Raw genomic sequence first — 14787 nt, 5'->3', positions numbered from 1 at the left:
TTCATTTTCTTCAATCTTCCACAACTCGAAAATCCTTTTCTTCGTTGAAACCAGCCGGAATCTGAATCCCATCAAACGGAACCGAACCGAATTTTTAATTACCTCAATCACTTGATCTACCGTTCGCTTCTGATTTTTAAAGATTCTGTTATTCCTCTCTTGCCAGATGTAGTACGAGGACGCAGCAATCAGCAACTTACAAATAACATGATCCGCTTTCTTCGAGCTGGAATTCTGATCCACCCAACTAAGAATTGAATCCCACGAGTTATCAACACTCCCCAACTGACCGAATGTCTTAACATTATTCCATACTTGATCCGCAAAAGAACAACGGAAAAACAAGTGCTCTCGACTCTCACGATCCGCATAACATAACGGACAAGCCATCAAATTTAAGTTTGTGAGACTACCCGCTTCCCAAACTGTCAATCGGTCCTGTGTTTTTAACTTATTACGAAACAGCAGCCATAAATGGAACGAATGCCTCGGAATGCATTGAGAGAACCACACCATATTAGACCACATGACCTGATTTTCCCTACTCCGAATGGTGTCCCAAACCTGAGCCGATTGGAAGTCGCTCAATTTGCCATTCAAATCCTTCCACTCCAAACGATCCACGGTACCAGAAACAAGATTTGGAACTGAAAGCGTGATTAAAACCGGATAAAGCGTGATTAACCCTAATCATTCTCACAATCATCATACGTATCTTCAAGACTTCTCTACAACCCTCTCTTGCAATCATCTTCTTTCTCATTGGCACAAGTCTCCTGCATAAATCTTGATCTTTCAATCCATTTAGAATCAATCCAAGGTAATTGTTTAATGATTGTTTGTTGTTATTAATTCTTGATTATGTGATTCATGTAAACCCTAGTTCTTCGTATGATGATTCTGTGTAATGATAAATTCTGATTATTGTGAAATGTTTATGACTAGAAGTGTAATCAAATGATTGACAATGAGATGCTTGTAAGATATAATATTTGATTTGCTGATGAGATTACTGCAATGCAAATGTATGATATTAGGGTTCTTGATCGTAACTGTTTCATTGCCTGGGAATGATCGTGTAAAACGTAACTGTTTACTTGAAGCTATCGTAACTGTTCCATTGATTCTGAGTTTTATTTGATGCAAATGATCCGACTTTTGATTTCGTGTAAAGTCCGAACTTTATTGATGAAACTGGGAGTCCGAATTTTTATTAATTCATATGGTCCGACCTTTGTGAGTGAATGATTAAGTCCGACTTTTTTGTATAAGAACCCAAGAGTCCGAATTTTATGTAAGGGACATAAAGGTCCGAATTTTCTTATATCACAAAGGGTCCGAACTATATAAGTTATAAGAGTCCGACTTTTATGTTAAGGAATAGGGTCCGACTTTTTTAGAAGACATAAGGGAGTCTGACTTTGTTTGATATATGTGTCTGAATTTTATTAACATATGCATATAGAGTCCGACTTTCACATAAGGACCCTAAGTCCGAATTTCAAAGAGTGGGGCTTGTCCGACTTTTTGACAAGGATGAAGCCTTGTCCGAGTTTGTAAGGGGGGGAAGCTCCTGTCCGAGTTTTATGTATTGTGTTAAGTTGTTAAGTGATTTAACTCTGTTATGACACAGTGACTACATTAAGTGTATTAGCTCTATTATGGATACTATTCCTGATCCTGATTAACACCGTTAAAATTACCAAGACTGTTGAGTAACAGAGTTAATACAAACTGAGAAAGCCTTTAATGTAAAACTAGAGTTGCATGAATGTGATTAACTGCTTGTGTGTTACATGATGATTTAACTGCCAAACACACTATGTGACGTTAGCTTTGTGTGCACGATTGTTACGAACTTAAACTGATCATATACACGTGCGTACTTTAGGACTTGATTGATTAACGTGAGCACATAACTTGTCATACCGAGCAAACCAAGGTGAGTTCACACTCTTTACCAAGGCATGGGATTCCCGGGGATTGGGAATGGGTTGAATGATGGAATTGAACGATTTCTCGTACTTACACGGTTACTAGACTATCTACCATGGTCCTCGGGTTAAGCAGGACACTTACGTAAAACCTATGTAAACAAGTACACACTACTGTCTTCCGGAGTCAGGAAGGACACTTGCATAAAACCTACGTAAACTCACACATGCTACTGTCTTCCGGAGTTAGGAAGGACACTCACGTAAAACCTACGTAAACCCCCGCGTACCCCTGTTCTCGGTTGTGAAGGATACTTACGTAAAACCTACGTAAAGCTTGTACGTACTACTGTTCTCGGGTTATGAAGAACACTTATGGTTACGAATAGTCTAGTGTATATGCAAACATGGGAAGCCCCCACTAAAAGAACATACTAACGGCCTAGTAGAGCCACCCGTTACGAAACAGACTTACTATTACGAACTTACTTACTGTGAACTCGCTTAACTAGTTGTTGACTCTCCGTTACATGCCTTGCAGGTCGTTAGGTATACATGGAGCTTGCACTGGGAGGCGCGGTCGTTATGGACAAGGATCGTGATGCTTTGATTAAACACTATGAATTTACTTACTTTATTTACATTGGGCTTTTACTCAATTGCTTCCGCTAAACTTTGTTATTATACATATGTTCTGGAACACCTTTCATATGGATTGGTTGGTTTAAATACAATTACTTTTACTATTTACATTGTTCTATATGATTGGTGGCTTGATCCTGGTCAGTCACGCTCCCAAGCGGTGATACTCCGCAGGGTGATTTGGGGGTGTGACAGCACTTGCAGCCGCCCAAGCAGGAGGTCAACACGCTCAGCTACCTGTATGCACCTTCAAGACTTTCATGGACTATCGTCCTAGCACTTTCAGTGGCACTGAAGGAGCAGTTGGACTCCTCCATTGGTTTGAAAAGCTCGAGTCCGTATTTGAGATGTGTGAATGCCCTGAGGCTCGCAGGGTGAAGTATGCCACTGGTACTCTCGAAGGCATTGTGCTGACTTGGTGGAATGCGCAAGTTCAGATGTTAGGGCTGGCAGCTGCTAACGCCACCCCGTGGAATGATTTCAAGGAACTAATCAAGCGAGAATACTGCACACGAGATGACATCCACAAGTTGGAAGTGGAGTTCTTTAACCTGAAGATGACTGGGTCAGAGATTGAGGCATATACTAAGAGGTCAAACGAGCTGGCCATCTTGTGTCCAACTATGGTGGACCCTCCTATCAAGTGTATTGAGTTGTATCTCAAAGGGCTGGCACCAGAAATCCAAAGTCATGTGACATCGGCCAACCTTGATAATATCCAAGATATTACTCGTCTTGTTCATCGCCTCACAGACCAGGCAGTGGAATAGAACAAGCTGCCCAAACGTATCGGTGCTACTAATGCTACTACTTCCGCTACTCCCAGTGACAGCAAGCGGAAATGGGATGGGGATTCCAGCGGGGGTTCAGCTACAGCTCAGTCCCAGGCTCAGCAGCGAAAGACCGATAACTACCAGAGCCCTGGTCAGCAATCTTCTGGTAGTCAAAGGCAGGGTAGATATCGAGGAAATCACCCAAGGTGCAACAATTGTAACAGACACCACAATGGCCAGTGCAACAAGGGTCGTTGTCAGAGGTGTCTCAAGATGGGTCATGAGGCCAAGGATTGCAGGAGCCCACGGCCTGCAACTCAGGATCACCAGCAGCAGCATCAAACACCACAGAATCAGCAACAGGGCAACAAGGGATGTTTTCATTGTGGTGTTGAAGGTCACTTCAAGAGACACTGCCCCCAGTTAAACTGAAACCAGAACAATAACAACAATGATCAGGGCAATTGGAACAACAACGGGGGAAACAATGATGGAAACAACGGTGCTAGGGGTCGTGCGTTCGTGCTGGGTCAGGGTGATGCAAGGAATGATCCTAACGTAGTGATGGGTAAGTTCCTTCTCGACGACTTTTATGTTACTGTATTATTTGATTCGGGTGCAGATACCAGTTATATGTCTCTGAAAGTTAGTCAAATGCTCAAGCGCACACCAACACTTATGAACACCAAACATGTCGTAGAATTAGCTAAACAGTAAGAGTCTAGAGGCTACACACATAGTTCAGGGTTGTAATCTTATCCTCGCTGGTCAGACATTCTCTATCGATCTCATTCCCATAGTTCTGGGTAGTTTCGACATCGTCATTGGGATGGATTGGTTATCCCAACAACAAGCAGAAATCCTATGCAAGGAGAAGATTGTTCGTATTCCCCGTTCTGGTAAAGAACCTCCCGAAGTCCAAGGCGACAAGAGTGGTGCCGTGGTTGGCATCATCTCCTTCCTGAAGGCTCAGAAGTGTTTACGAAAGGGCCACACTGCCATTTTGGCACTCGTTACTGACGCATCGACGAAGGAGAAGAGATTAGAGGATATCCCAGTTGTACGCGATTTTCCTCAAGTGTTTCCTGAAGATTTACCTGGGCTACCGCCTTATCGCCAGGTCGAATTCCAGATCGAGTTAGCTCCAGGAGCAGCACCAATATCACGTGCACCGTATCGCTTATCTCCATCAGAACTGGAAGAACTGTCCAAACAATTGCAAGAACTCTTGGATAAGGGTTTCATTCGTCCTAGTTCTTCGCCCTGGGGAGCTCCAGTGCTATTTGTGAAGAAGAAAGATGGTACTTTCAGAATATGCATCGATTACTGTGAACTCAACAAGGTTACTGTGAAGAATCGCTATCCTCTTCCACGCATCGACGACCTGTTCTACCAGTTGCAAGGGTCGAGCTATTATTCAAAGATAGATCTGAGGTCAGGCTACCATCAACTGAGAGTCCGGGATGAGGACGTCTCCAAAACAGCATTCAAAACTCGTTACGGCCACTACCAGTTTCTAGTTATGCCATTCGGGTTAACAAACACGCCTGCGGTCTTCATGGATCTTATGAACAGAGTGTGCAAGCCATACCTGGAGAAGTTTGTGATTGTATTCATCGACGACATCTTGATCTATTCTAAGAGTCAGGAGGAACATGAGCAGCATTTACGAATCATTTTGAAACTACTTCGAGCAGAACAGCTGTATGCAAAGTTCTCAAAATGCGACTTCTGGCTTCGTGAAGTCCATTTTCTAGGCCACGTGGTAAACAAGGACGGGATTCATGTTGATCCATCTAAGGTAGATTCGATTAAAAACTGGCCTGCACCACGTACACCAACGGAAATTCGCCAATTCTTGGGTTTGGCAGGGTACTACAGAAGGTTTATCAAAGACTTCTCGAAGATTGCGCAGCCGCTTACGCTACTGACAGAGAAGGATGTCACCTACCGTTGGGGTAGTACTCAGGAAACCGCTTTTCAGCACTTAAAAGATAGGCTCTGCAGCGTGCCTATCCTTTCATTGCCAGAGGGCACAGACGATTTTGTGGTCTATTGCGACGCATCCATTCAAGGTCTTGGATGTGTGTTAATGCAACGTGACAAGGTCATTGCTTATGCGTTACGACAACTTAAGGTTCACGAACGAAACTATACTACGCGTGTTTTAGAGCTGGGAGCTGTTGTTTTCGCGCTTAAGATATGGCGACATTACCTGTACAGTACCAAGTGCACCATCTACACCGATCACATGAGTCTCGAGCATATCTTCAAGCAAAAGGAATGGAACATGCGTCAACGACGATGGGTCGAGTTACTGAACGATTACAAATGTGCCATCAAGTACCATCCGGGTAGAGCCAACGTGGTGGCCGATGCCCTCAGTCGAAAAGATACTACACCTAGGCGTGTACGAGCGTTGCAACTCACTATTCAGTCTAGTCTTCCTTCCCAGATACGAGATGCTCAGGTAGAAGCATTGAAACCAGAAAACGTCAGGGCTGAAGCCTTACGCGGTTCAAGGCAACGATTAGAACAAAAGGAAGACGGTGCTTACTACGTAACAGGACGCATCTGGGTCCCACTTTATGGCAAGTTACGCGAGCTTGTAATGGATGAAGCACATAAGTCTCGCTACTCGGTACATCATGTTCGGATAAGATGTACCACGACCTTTGAACTATGTATTGGTGGCCTAGCATGAAGGCCCACATAGCAACTTACGTTAGAAAGTGTTTGACTTGTGCGAGGGTTAAGATGGAATATCAGAAACCATCAGGCCTACTCCAGCAACCAAGGATACCACAATGGAAATGGGAGGAAATTTCCATGGATTTTGTTACTGGCCTGCCTAGATCTCAACGAGGTAACGATACCATTTGGGTGATCGTGGATCGACTCACAAAGTCTGCACACTAATTAGCTATCAAGGAAACAGACAAGTTCTCCACTCTGGCAGACGTATATCTCAAGGAAGTCGTCTCAAGGCACGGGGTGCCGACCTCTATTATCTCTGATCGTGATGCACGTTTTACTTCGGAACTGTGGCAAGCGATGCACAAATCTTTTGGCTCTCGATTAGACATGAGCACGACTTATCACCCTCAGACGGATGGGCAGTCTGAGCGCACTATTCAAACCCTCGAAGACATGCTTAGGGCATGTGTGATTGACTTTGGCAATAGCTGGGAAAAGCATCTGCCATTAGTAGAATTTTCGTATAATAACAGCTACCACACCAGCATTCAAGCTGCTCCATTTGAGGCATTGTACGGGCGTAAATGCCTATCACCTTTTTGTTGGGCAGAGGTGGGTGATAGTCAAATCACTGGTCCAGAACCTGTGGTAGACGCAACAGAAAGGATTGCTCAGATACGGAAACGAATGGCGGCGGCTCGTGACCGTCAAAAAAGCTACGCTGATAAGCGCAGGAAACCACTCGAGTTCCAGGTTGGGGATCGAGTGCTACTCAAAGTTTCACCTTGGAAAGGTGTAGTTTGTTTTGGCAAACGAGGCAAGCTCAATCCGCGGTATGTCGGACCTTTCGAAATCATAGAAAGAATAGGCAAAGTGGCCTACAAACTAAACCTACCAGCATAACTCGGTGCAGTTCACAACGTTTTCCACGTGTCGAATCTGAAGAAGTGTCTGTCAGATGAGACCCTCATAGTTCCTTTGAAGGAGCTCACTATCGACGAACAGTTGCGATTCGTCGAGGAACCAGTCGAAATCACGGACCGGGATGTTAAGGTCCTCAAGCACACCAGAATACCTCTTGTTTGAGTTTGTTGTAACTCCCATCGTGGCCCAGAGTTCACCTGGGAACGCGAAGACCAAATCAAGCAAAAGTATCCATAATTGTTCGTAAATAGTACAACCACTACTGAGGCTGAAGCTACTGCGGAATTTTGGGACGAAATTCCAAACCAACGGGGGGAGGATGTGACACCCCAGGAAAACCATGCAACTTAACTAGCTTCCTCAGTGAGTACGTACCAAATTTCGGGACGAAATTTCTTTCAACTTAGGGATAATGTGACAACTCGTATTTCAGAACCTATCTTTGTGCTAAGTGTAGCATGTTTTGAACTTATGTGATTGTATGAACCTTATAATTAATTGAATGATATGTTATATGTTATGTGTATCGAATGTACGTATATTAAACAAGCCAAGCGCACAAGTCGAACTGATCGCACAAGCCCATTCGGGCCATATTCTTCGTATCCGAACCAAGGGCAGCCCAAAGATGGGTTCGGCCCACTCTTCCATATCGGCCCACTCTTTCATATGCAAACACATACCCTTAGAGAGTTTTTGTTCTCTCATTAGTTGCAAACACACACACACACACAAAACCCTACTCGCTCTCCTTCCCTCTCTCTTGAAGCCAACGACAACATCCCTCATTCCTCTCGAAGCTTGATCTCTCGGATCAACCCTCATTCTACCCTTTAATCGGTTAGTGTGTTACTACGATTTCATGATTGATGTTGTATGTATATTCTACTTAAGGATTTGGTGATATCTTGTGATTTAATGGGATGTAAACTGTTAATGGTTGATGTTCATGAAATCGGCTCACACATATGTATTTAGAGTTGATGATTACGTGATGATAATCTAGAACCGAATGTATGTTTACTCGGCTGTGATGTGTTTATGTTTAGACTGATTTAGAGTTGATGATTTAGAACCGAATAGATGTTAAGCGGCTGTTATGTTTCTGCCTTTCGGATTGTTTGTTTGATGATGTTGTTTATGCTTGGAACATGATTAGGGTTCATAGGAAATTGATGTAAAAACCCCTGTTGATCGATTATTGTTTATGATTGGAAACTGTTAAGTGTTAGCTTTGATTGATCGAATGAGAATAGGAAACTATTCGAATTGATTGTAACTGATTTGCATGAATCATGGAATGACTAAAACTAATCGCACAAAACTCCCTGATCGCACAAGATCAGATCATACAAGATCTGATCGCACAAGTACCAGTCGCACAAGTTCAGTCGCACAAGATTAGTGCAACTGAATAAACACAGCGTACAACACAGCTTTTGCATGATCGCACAAGACCTTGTGGATCGCACAAGATAGTGCTGATCGCACAAGGCTTGGGCCACACACGAACATTTGACTGATCGCACATTCGGCTTAGTTAATAACACATAGTTATGCAACGAACTTACTATTACTGATACGAACTCATTGACTGAACAATCACTGTGAACTCGCTCAACTAGTTGTTGACTTTCTGCTACATGCCTTGCAGGTCAATAGGTATTTTGGGAGCTTGCACTGGGAGGCGCAGTCGTTGTGGACATGGATCGTGGATGCCATGTTAAACATTTATGACATTTCAAACTTATCACTTATGCTGGGTTTTACATTATTGCTTCCGCTACACACTTGATTATGTTTTGGTTTTTGAACACCTTTCGTATTGATGAATGATTTTTCTTATTACCCATAATGTTCAATATTGGTGGCTTGATCCTGGTCATGTCACGCCTCCATGCGGTGATACTCCGCGTGTGGATTTTGGGGGTGTGACATATCCCTAGTAAAATTAAAAGTTTTTGGACGAGTTCCAAACAAACTGTGATTGTGTTTACACGCATTCTTTTATATTACAAAGTTTAAACTGAAGGAATACTGAAGTATGTCATGCACTGGTGCAATATCCTGTGCAGACAGGGGACATCCATGCTGGGGACATTGCAAGGCATTCGAAGGATGGAGTTGGAAATTATTGCCTAAGTGTTTCTCGTATGATTTTCTCTATTCCTAAGTTCTAAAGCCTTATCTGAATAAGTTAAGTTTTTGCCTACTCATGTTTAATTAAGTTTTTATCTAACATTTTTAGATAGAAAGTAACAAAAATGTTTAGCGTAATACCAGTATCCTAACCAGGATATTTGATCAGGATATTCAGAACATATTTTATCAAATAAAACGCAACATCAAAGGTTAGGCTAAAAGATTTGTTATTTATTATTAACAGACCAAAAAGTTGTACTCTTGGCTTCATCTCAAAAAGAGACCCATTCACCAAAAGTACAACTAGTTCAAAAGCATATTTACATAAACAGTTGAAGGCTTCGACCTGAAAACACAGGATCCTTCCACGTTTAACTATTGATTGTTTAAAAGCATATTAAATTTGACGACCAAGGGCTTCGTCCTGAAACTCAGGATCCCTCCACCTTTGGCCATCATATTGTATCTAAGTGCAGGAAAAGTAAATGCAGGAAAAGTAAATTGTTTTGGAGTTACAGACCATTTAAATTTAAAAAAGTGGGCTCTGGCCTAAGCAACAATATCCATCATTGCCCACTTTGATGCTCTCATACAGCAGCATCACCACCATCCTTCTTCAACCCCTCAGCACCAGCATCCTGAGCAGCATCAGCATCAGCATCCTTCTTCTCTTCAGCCTCGACCACCACCTCAGCTGCCTTTGAAGACTCCCCAGCTCTTGACTTTGAAGGATAAGGCACATGATTGCCTCCAAGCTCCTTAAGATTTGCCACCCAGGAGTCAACTGGCCAGGCTGGGCACTCAAGGCTTGTCTCCTTGGCCTCGTAAGCCATCCTGATTCGAGCTTGTAGGAGGGAGACGACGACAAAGTTCTTGATCCCCTCTTGGAAGGAGATCATGGCCTGTTCATGCTCGACGTGGGCGGCAACCAGCTTCACTTCGGCATCCTGAGTGACCTTCTTCAGCTTATGCTCGTAGTGTTGGGTCTTGGCTTCAGCGATTGTACCATGGTCGTCTACGGTGGTCTCAAGCTTTTTGATCCTGACCTCCTGAAGTTTTGTTGTCTCACAAGCCTCAGTGTAAAGGTTCAGCAAATGCTGAAGGCCCTGCAAAACAAGACACATGTATGGCTTAATGTTTGCTAACCAAGATACTTGCTCAGCATATACGTGCAGGATACAGAGCCAGGATATTACTGTTTTGGTAAAAAATCAAGCTAAGATAATGCAACCAAATCTTTTGATGTGAGGTGTGATGCTTGAATCAATGAACAATATTAAGGATCACTCAGAAAAGTAATGAACAAGTGACACAATGATTTATACGAGGAAAAAGCCCTTGATCAAGAGTTGATCTCCGGCATAAAAAACCTCGGGTGATGGAAACTACCGATCACCAACTCAAATTAAACAGAAAATGTATTACAACTTTGGATGATAGCGAGCTTGTTACAAGGATCACTAAAGTGTAAAGTGCAAAAAAGTGTGTAATCGCCGAGCAAACAGTCGAGAGCTAATGAGAGCAGTTACGAGTGTGTGTGTTTAGCCAAAATTAGCCAAGTGTTCTAATCTAGCTCGCTATCCCCGTATAAATTTGGAAAAATATCTAAGCTAACTAACTATCCGCATTTCGTGCAAGTCTTCCACGATCTCCATAACGTTCACAATGGTCAAGCACGCGCGGAATATAGAGGGAATATGCTCTAGGAATATCGCCAAGACCAAGTCCAAGCACGTACTCCTGCAAAATAACTTCATATTCAAAGCAGACAATTGTTAGTATAAGGATCACTATGATGATCCTGGATCCTGATCCTACAATACTCTCTGAGGATCACTAATTCAAACAGAATTGAGGATCACTAATTCAAACAGAATTGAGGATCCCTAAACCCCACAGTAATTGAGGATCACTGATCTTTGGAGAATCCTCCCCTAACAATTGCCCACAAAATATAAGGAGTAAAGTGTAAATAAACGAGTTATATTTTCTCGTTCTTATATGCAACAAACCAACGGATATATAGCCGTTACATCCTGACTAGCCGTTGCCATTCTAACGTCACTGAAGTGACTATCCTGCAAAATCATGATTATAAATTGAAGTTAGAGATAAGGGTTATGAAGCATTTAAATTCATGCATTTCATCCTTTAAATCCTCATTCGAAGATCCGATCAGGTACTTCTCTTTCCTTTCTCTCTTCATATTCTCATTATGTTTCTTCTTCTTCACCATAATCATGACCAAGATGATGCTAAGATCTTCACCGGCTAAGGATCACAAAAAGGACAGTCCTTTGAAGAGTCAAGGGATCATCGAGGATTCTACGGAGGAACGATGCTCCTTTTCTGAACCACAAATAGACAGGATTCGCCATTGTTTTCCGGCAAACACCGTTTTTAAAGCTTTTGACCCCACCGTCCTAAGTGACTTTGTTTCTGAAACTTGGGTAGCTTTTCCGGTTACCCCCTTCATGATAGGATACTCGTATCCTTTCCTGATTTCACCCAATCTTTCTTCTCTCTTACCGGCATCTCCTACATCCAAGCGATGCCAATGATGTGGAGGGTATTGTATACCCTTGAAAGAATCATTGAGCATGAAGGTATTGATATGGGGATGTCGGAGTTAGAAGAAATGTACGACCTTGTGAGCCATGGATCTCATCGATATATGTTCAAGCACAAACCCGGTGAAGAACACCCCATCTTCAAAACCACTAAGAATGACACGAACTGGAAAAGGCGATTCTTCTTGATCAGAAGGGATTCCATCCCTGATGGGAAGGATCTCCCAAGGAGATGGGTTACTCATGGTAGGATAGAGGATCCTTAGAAGGATCACAGGATAACCCTGTTTTCAATGAGGATCACTGACCCCTTTGTTTTTATCTTGCAGCTATTACTGTTTCACACATTATTCCATCACCTGCCACCAAGGAGAGGCTCGCTGCTTTCCGAAAGCTTGATCCTGCAATAAGATCATTCCAAGCAAATACCTAGGATTCTCAAGAAGTATCCTCAGGATCTGTCACGATGTCAAGTAAGTATCCCAATTTATACATAATTAAATGTTTAAATAAAAATGAAATAAGGATACTTATCTGTTTTGGATTTGTAGGTGCTGGAAAATCATCCAAGTCTGCTACACGTTTCAGTGTTACCGACCTTACTGCCGTTGGTCCCAGGTCTGGGAGAAAGAAGACTGCTGCTAGCCCAAGTACTGCTGTTCCCAAGCCTGTGACCTCCAAGGGAAAGAAAGGAAAGGCCTCTGAAACTGAAGACCTTGACGGGCTATCCCTCATCCGCCATCAATTCTTGGAGTATTTCTCTGAGGTAAGGATCCTGGATCCTGACTGAGTATCCTGCCCAGTTAAGGATCACAAGTTCTGAACTTTACTTTGTCTCTTACAGAAATTCACCGAGATCCAGATGTGGTACGACACACATGTTGAAGAAGCTGAACAGAAACATCTGGAGTTCCATAAAACTTTCCTAGCCAAGGACCAGACTATCTCCTCTCTCAAAAAGGAGCTCAACCAAGCAAAGAAGCAGGTGGTCTCTACTCAAATAAATGCTGATTACGAGAAGCATGAGATCATGGAAGATGCTAAAGTCTCTGCTGCCATCACCATGTACAAGATCAAACTCCAGATGGCCCAAGATGCTGAGGATCCTGATTTTCACAGGAGCACCTGGGACAAGGAGGACTGGAAGGCAAAATTAGCGGAGCTGGAGGATGAGGAGGAGGCTACAGAGGTTCTAGCAATCGAGGCAAGTGGCAACGGCAAGGATCAGGCTGGTGGAGGAGCTGGTGGTGAAGCTGGTGAAGATGCGGCTAAGGTGTGAGCTGCAAGGATGGGCGATGATGGACATTTCTAGACACAGCTGGAGCCCATTTTTTATAGTTTGGCAGTGGTTTTTGTGGTTGTTGATGTTTTGTTGAACAATGGTTGGTTTGTACTTTGAACAATAATCTTTAGGATTATGGATCAAGGATCCTTAGACAATAGGTAGGATAATGGGTGGTGGATGGATCCTCTGTTTGGGGGATGAAGCCACTAGTTATCATGTCGTCCTTTATTTCCTGCACTCTTAAGACCCGTTAACAATGGACACCCTTTGCCAACCCATGTGGACGGGCCACGTTTTGCTGGTAGAAACGTGGGTTGGCAATTTTGACAACCTTAAAGGGTTTAACATTTTGTGATTAAATAAAACCTTAACTTTTTGGCTTATCATGTGTTGTTTCATTTGGATACATTTTATCTTTCAGTTGTTATGATATATTTTGTTTGAATAAAGAAGAAAAGTTTAATAAATCTTCTCAAAAATTTTAGGATATGATCAAGGATCAAATATCCTATAATCGACAAATTCTGAAAAGTAGTATAATTTAAGGATCATAAATCCTGTTGTCAAAGGATAAGGGTCACTTATGTAAATGATAAATAAAATCAAAGCAATTTAAGGATCATACCTGAGAATCCAAGTTAGGATCCTAACCTTTAACACTTATGATCAGAATAACCGAAAGATAAACCTTAGTAGAAGATAAGGATTAAGGATCCTTAGGTGTTTAGCTTCAAAAACCTGAAATAGGATACAACTTGGGACTAAGCCAATATAAGATAAAAGTTAGTAACTGGGGACAAGCCCAACAATTATGGGGACAAGCCCAAAGGATAACTGTGGACAAGCCCAAAGGATAACTAGGGACAAGCCCAAAGGATAACTGGGGACAAGCCTAAAGGATCGCGTGTAAACTGGAGTATGGCCCTCACTGGCGACTATCCAAACTTAGTGACATGAAAATGCCAAAACCTTAGCTAACGTGAAAACGTTAGAAATGTGACATCCTGAGTTTTCACGGTCCTTATCCGATTTAATCTTGTACTTATTTGCATAGTGTGTTTCTTATATTTGGAGTGCATAATATTTATCATATGTGAGTGTATGATAATAAGGTTTTGTATTAATTTGCATGTTATAAATAAACATGGAACCCAGCAGAAATCACCCACACTTGAGGACACTTCTTTGGTGAAAACCCTTGTCCCACGAAAATAACATGATGAAAAAAAAACATTAAGTGTTTTCGTTCATTAGGGTCCAGCGAAAAGCATATGGGCTTCGGCCCAGTAGTAATGGGTTTTGTATATATTTTGTTCCTCACGTTATGTAAAAGATTAATCACAAACAAACCGAAACCCTAGAGTATCTTCCTGTGTGCGACGGCAAGACTAAGATCGTGAAGCCTTTTCACATATTCGTTGTGCTTTCTGTTTGAGGTTAGTTATCTGTTAGATTTAAATCCATCATGAACAATCTGCTTGTTACATGAATCGATTATTATTGTGGAGTGATAGTGATGATATGATATTGTTATATTGATGGTACATGATAGTTGCAGTCAATCGGATAAGAATTCTGTATGGTTGTCAGCTATTATTCTCATAGTTACATATGATGTTGATATTATAGTGATCGGCCACCATATCTTTTGGTCCAATAATATTGTTTACAAAGTTTATTCATAATAGGGCCTCACGTGAAGTTGACAGTTTATGTTTGTGTTATATATGGTGATTTATGTGGGTGAATGTATGGATGTCATTGGGGCAACTTTCGGTTGGAATAAAAATGGGCAAATTAAATTGTGGCACCATTACATC

This window comes from Helianthus annuus, chromosome 14 (genome assembly GCF_002127325.2).
Source record: "Helianthus annuus cultivar XRQ/B chromosome 14, HanXRQr2.0-SUNRISE, whole genome shotgun sequence".
Taxonomy (NCBI): Eukaryota; Viridiplantae; Streptophyta; class Magnoliopsida; order Asterales; family Asteraceae; genus Helianthus; species Helianthus annuus.
Note: the sequence above shows the minus strand (reverse complement) of the source record.